Source organism: Papio anubis, chromosome 2 (genome assembly GCF_008728515.1).
Source record: "Papio anubis isolate 15944 chromosome 2, Panubis1.0, whole genome shotgun sequence".
Classification (NCBI taxonomy): Eukaryota; Metazoa; Chordata; class Mammalia; order Primates; family Cercopithecidae; genus Papio; species Papio anubis.
The window spans coordinates 113,274,771-113,281,298 of NC_044977.1; the positions used below are offsets into that span (position 1 = coordinate 113,274,771).

The window sequence follows — 6,528 nt, forward strand, 5'->3', positions numbered from 1 at the left end:
TTAAACAAGTGATGGCAGCTTTAAGTTCAATTGGCATTGAGAAGTCTCCTTGGGCAGGGAGGAAGCAGAACAGGCACTGATGAGGGTTAATATTCAGTGGAGCTAGAAAAGGCAATCCTCTATGATCCAAGACATTTTTTGCTCACCTGCTGGATGATATTTAAAATTTCTTTGACTTTAGTATTTGGAATTTTGCTTCAATGCTTGATTAAACATATATTTGTGGGTTTCAATAGCCATTCTTTTTCTCTGTACCAGACAGATCAAGTGAAGGAGTCCCATTCAGGAGGAGTACCACCAAACCAGTAACCAGAGACATTCATTAGGGTCTACCTAGATTTGAACATGTTTGTAATTAATACCCTAGGATGGCTATTTTTATGTGTCAACTTGACTAGGCTATGATACCCAGATATTTCATCAAAAACCAGTCTGGATGTTGCTGTGAACCTATTTTTTAGCTGAGATTAACATTTAAATCAGTAGACTTTGAATAAAGCAGATTGTTCTCCATAATGTGGGTGGGCCTCATCCAATTAGTTGAAGGCCTTAAGAGAAAGAAAAAAAAAAAAGACTGCGATCTCCTAAGGAAGATGAGATTCTGCCTCCAGACTGCATTCAGACTCAAACTGCAATGTCAACTCCTCCCTGTGTCTCCAGCCTGCTGGCTTTCCCTGCAAATTTCAGACCTGCCAGCACCAACAATCATGTGAGCCAATTCTTATTTTAAAATCTCTCTCTCTCTCTCTCTCTACAGATACATGCACACACACACACACACACACACACATCTGATTTGTTCTGTTGATCAGGAAAACCCTGACTAATACATATCCCCTATAACCCCTTAGGGTTTAGATACAGAACTTGAAATAGAAAGAAATTTATTTGAGTGATGAGAACACATGGACACACAGTGGGGAAAAACACACACTGGGGCCTACTGGAGGGTGGAGGGTGGGAGCAGGGAGAGGATCAGGAAAAATAACTAATAGATACTAGGCTTAATATCTGGGTGATGAAATAATCTATACAACAAACCCCTATGACACGTTTACCTATGTAACAAACCTGCATATCCTGCACATGTACCCCTGAACTTTAAATCAAAGTTAAATAAAAGAAATTTATTTGAGTATAATAAACTCAGAGATTGAGTAAATAATAACCTTTTGTTAAACAATTTAAATTAAACCTAAATAACTGATTAGAGGAACACTAAATATTTTTTAACTAAGTTTTGAATACGGGATCCCAGCAACCCAATCTTGTTACCTAGATTCATGATTATTCTCTTTCCTTTTTACCTTTTTGTTTTATGGTCTATTGTCTTGTAAGTTTCTGAACTAATAACTGGTAGTCAGCTTTTGTGGAGGTTTTGCTATCTCTCCAGAAATTTCTTACATACTCCCTCTGCATTCTCTTCCTTTCCTGACTATTCTTTTCTTAGAAAGGAGTCGCATTGTGGTGAAAAGATCAATGTCTTTGAAGTAAAAAAAAAGAAATGTTCATTTGAATCCTGAATCTGAAGAAAACACCAGCTGTGGAAACTTGTCCAAGTCATTTAACCTCTCTAAGCCTCAGTTTTCTCATTCCTCAAGATCCTCACAAAGACAGTACTCAGATTAAATGAGGTAACAAACGTTCAGACCCTAGTGTTTATATAGGAAGGCACTGACTTCCATGTGAGGTGACTGAAGCCTAGTAAACAAGCTTCTTGGTTTCTTTACTTAAAAAGTCCCTGATCGTAAAAATATCAACAAACATGTAATTTAGAAAGCAAAGAACATCTCTGCTATCCTTGGCAGCTGCAAAGAAAGTCAAAAGGAATATATTATTCAATGTAGTCTAACTTCTCTAACAAACAACTCCCCAGTTGCAGCAGCTTGACATAGTGAAATTGTTATTTCTTGCTCATGTCACAGTGCAGTGTGGCATGATGGAGGGACTCTGTTCCACATTCATTCATGAACCCGGGCACCTTCAATCTTGTGGCTCCACCCTCATATTGGCCCTTAAAGTTCTTTCTTTTAAGGTAGCTAATGAGAAAGAAAGGCAGAAAAGAGAACCTGATGACCACACAAAGGAAGTGTACGTAGGTCATTTCTGCAAGTGGCGTGTGTTGCTCCAGCTCACACCAATTGGCCAGAATGCCACTGCATAACCTTACCTGGAACATGTAGTGTCGCCCTGTGCCCAGGGAGACAAAAACAACAATGTTGGTGAACTTGGGCATACATTCCTGTCTCAAGAGCCATAAAGACCTGTTAGATTAGTTCTTTCAGATTTGTTTGTTCTTAACTGTTTACTCTCCATTACTCATGCATATCCTTTGATCTATGTTCAGGCCTTTGATTTTATGTAAATGCTTAGGCGTACACATTTTCCTATAAGCAGAACTTAATAATGAGAAAAGAGGTAGACCAGAAGTCCCTTAGTGTCTAAAGTAGAAACAAAAAGATAGCTGTTAAGACAGAAGATAAAAAATAGGGAGTCTCAGAGTGCAAAAGGAAGTGATACATTTTTTGAGGTCTATCCCGATGGGACTTTTCCTGGAGGCTGCACGTTGTTGGAAATGCCTCATAGAGTTAACTCTGTGGTTTTACTTTCTTCACAGGACTCTTGTTAGATCTGTGGGAAGGAACTACAAGACAGTTGCTGTAAGTATGAAAAAGACAGTTACTAAATGTATGAAAGACCTGATAATTTACTTTTTTACCTTGGGTATTGGCATATTCCATATTCTGCAATACTCTTGAGTGTGATCGCTTACGAATGAATATGATTTGAACTCACTCAGGTTTAGAAAGGGTGTCAAATTGAGAACTAGGCAGATCCACCTACACTAAAAAATGACCCTAAAGTAAATTGGTTGAAGAAATTAGATCTCAAAGATTCCTGATTTTTCCAAAGGTAAATTTTGAAGTCTTCATCAGTATATCCATATTAAAAGGAGATGACAGAAGCCAAATTCAAAGAGTTATGGCCTGACAGGACAACTGCATTAAAATAAGCATCAGTTTCATTCAAAAGGGCTAACTTGAAGATAAATCTTTTGAAGACAAATTTTGACTCCAGCTCTTTAGAGGATCTAAAGTGACCTTGATGGACAGTGGAAGAAATTGCAACATGGAATTACTTGAATAAAAATCTATTGACTTTAAATAATTTCGCCTAATGTTACATATACACAGTTAAAACGAAAACACCTCTTTACACTGTTAAAAAAAGAAAAAGAAAATAATAGATTTTCACATTGCCCCACTGATGCCATCAAAAGTCTATATAATCACTAGAGTCAAGTATTAGAAATGCTATCTTCTGTGGCCACATTCCCTTGCAAGGCCCATTAGTCCCTAAATTATCTCCCTGGGCACATGGCAACACTACATGTTCCAGGTAAGGCTATGTGTTGAGAAACAGTAGTGCTGGCTAAAGCCTCACAGAACATCTGGTGAAATTAATCTATTTGCAGGGTGCAAATGCCTATAGCAGTTGATGACCGCGATGAAAAATGCTTTCACTTTCATGGACTACTTCAAACTTCCAAGAGAAGTTAAAGTGAGCCAGACTCCCTAGTTCCCCATCTCTTTTCCTTTCTTCTGGTTCCTATCCACATTCTGTACCCTGAAAAAGCCCAGATCTTCTCCTGAACCTGCCCTATGTGCTCTATCCAACCATCCTTAAAGCAAGGCCTCTGCCAAACACACAGAGTGAGGAATCACCCATATGGCATGATGTTTGTCTCGACATCACGAGTGGAGATCAAAGAGGCTTCCCCACACTCTCATTGCAGATCTATCAGCGTTCTCCTGCACAACTACAGTGCCAGGACATTCCAATTTTAGCTGTGCATTGGAGTAGGGCGTTGAAGGCCTCATAAAAAATATAGCTATCTGACAGCACTGATAGTCAAAGCCACTATCTATTAAGTGGTTACTATATGCTAGTGACTTTATATATGCTAGGTTATTAATCCCACCACAACCCTAGCAGTATTATTACTTCCACTGAAAACTGAGTTTTAGTGAGGTTAAGCAAACAGCCCAAGGCAGCATAGCTAATAAAAGACAGAGCCAGGATTTAAACCTAATTCCATCTGACTCCTCCTACATGAAACAATTATAGCAAACATTTGTTGAAAGCTTACTACATGCCAATCATTGTTCTGAGCTCCTTACTTGTGTTAACTCATTTTATCCCACAACAATTCTAGGAAGCAAACACTGCCATTACCACCGTTTTGCAGACAAAGGCACTGAGAGTGAAGCGACTTGCCCAAACCCTACAAAAAGTCAGTGGTTAGAGCTGGGACTGCAATCCAGGGCTCTCTGTATTGAGACCAATCCACTCTTTTTTCTTTTCTTTTTTTTCATTTTTATATGTTTTAATTGTAAAATTTTCAATAATTCCTACTTCCATGTCATCACCTAGATTTAACAACTATTGACATTTTGCTATATTTGCTTCAGTTTTTGTTGAAATACTTTAAAATAAGATATCATAGTATTGGCCAGGCATGGTGGCTTACCCCTGTAATCTCAACACTTTGGGAGGCCAAGGTGGGCGGATCACCTGAGGTAGGGAGTTAGAGACCAGCCTGACCAACATGGTGAAACCCTGTCTCTACTAAAAATACAAAATTAGCCAGGCGTGGTGGCGCATGCCTGTAATCCCAGCTATTCGGGAGGTTGAGGCAGGAGAATCGTTTGAAACTGGGAGGTGGAGGTTGTGGTGAGCCGAGATCGTGCCACTGCACTCCAGCCTGGGCAACAAGAGCAAAATTCTGTCTCAAAAAAAAAAAAAAAAAAAAAAAGACATCATAGTATTTTACTCCTTAATACTTCAGCGTGCATCTCTAAAGACGGATTGTTTTTACATAATTACAACAGCATTATCACAGCTGATAAAATATATTAGCAATTCCCTAATACCATATTCAAAATTCTGTAATTGTTCCAAAAGTATCTTTTTTACAGTTGGTTTGTTCAAACTAGTATCCTGTGAAAAATCATGAATAACATTTGCTAATTATATAATTCTAAAACACCTCCTTCCTACTCCCTTTTTGTACCCTGACATTAATTGCTGAGGAATCAAGATCAGTCTATAGAATGATCGGCCTTCTGGATTTGTTTATTTCCTTGTGGTGCTGGTTAAGATTTTCCTCTAGTTTCTGCATTTCTTACGAAGTAGAAATTTTAACTAAAGGCTTGAGTAGATTCACTTTCAGCAAGAATGCTTCATAGATGATATTGCAACTTTATGTTGTACCACATTTGGATCTTCACAGTAACTGGCCATTGCATCAACAGCAGTGTCTAGAGCATCATAGCATCAGGTGATGATGGCCAGACTCCTCTACTGCAGAGTTATGCCCCCGCCCCAACACTCAATTGGCAATCATGTAAGGAAGTCTGTCGTGATGGTCCCTGTCAACTTTTCTTTCAGTGGTTTCAGCATCTGTCAAAGGTTCTTGTTTGAATTTCCATCCTATCAAGGGCTGCAAAACGGTGACTTTCTGACCATATCACTGCATCTACATTCACAGCTCACATTCTTCAATAAAGAAAAGTTTTCCTTCATCAAGTGGAACTATTTAGTTATGCTGAAATTCAGTTTCTTCTAGAAAGACATTAAATACTTAATTATATTTAATTCTCAATTCTCAGAATAATCAGTTCATGTAATAATCACCTCCAGTGATGGCAAATGAGTTTTGTTTTGGAAGACATTCTCTTTTCTGAGTTTAATTATGTACTTGTGGAGTTTTATACATTCATAGTCATTTTTAAATGCTCAGGTTGTCTCACACTTGCCACTCTATACTCTTCAACTACAATGCTACTAAACCCAGATTAGGGCCTAGATTGAAATCCACGTTTCCCGTGTAGTAACCGAATGACTCTTGCTTCTGTGCCTCTGTCTCTCAGAAATAAAACTGGAATTAAAAATTCTATATAGCTTATAAGGTTGTTGTAGTAATTAAATGAGACAGGTCAGCTACCAGGCTTAGCGAAGGGCATACACAAACAAAGAATGTGACAAATGTTAGTTACTCCTATTTTCATACGATCATCATCTAATGCTAAGTCTGCACTTGGGAAGGAATTAGGGTCTGGGGATGGGGTGGTAAAGGGAAGGGCAAGGGTCTCAAATGCTCTAGAGAGAAGATTCTTACCCAGAACAGTGACGCATGAGAGCTTTGCAGGGCCAGGAACAGGTAAAGAAACTAGGTAGCTGGTGAAGGGAAGAAGGCATGAGGGAGAATAAAATTTTCCTAAAAAAAAATTGTTTTTGTTTGTTTCACAGTTTTCTCAGAGCGTATTCTATTCCAAGATATTGAAAAGAATGCTAGTGCAACTAGAGCTAAGTGGCTGTCTCAGAACCTATCAGAGTAGAGAGGTCAGGTCATTTCTAGGCTTCAGGTGGCCTGTCCACCTATGCTGCCAGCCTAGTCCCAGGCTGGGCATTAGCCGATGGGCTAAGTTGCTTGTTTCATGCTGGTCTGTAGGGAGAACTTACAAG

General features: G+C 38.9%; 1 non-coding gene across 1 annotated transcript; it reads left to right on the top strand.

Moving 5' to 3' along the window:
* The first annotated feature begins 2,524 nt into the window (after window positions 1-2,524).
* Window positions 2,525-2,657, top strand: LOC116274016. Its single transcript, XR_004182499.1, has one exon. It is a non-coding gene; the product is annotated as a small nucleolar RNA SNORA18 (small nucleolar RNA).
* Window positions 2,658-6,528: the final 3,871 nt, after the last annotated feature.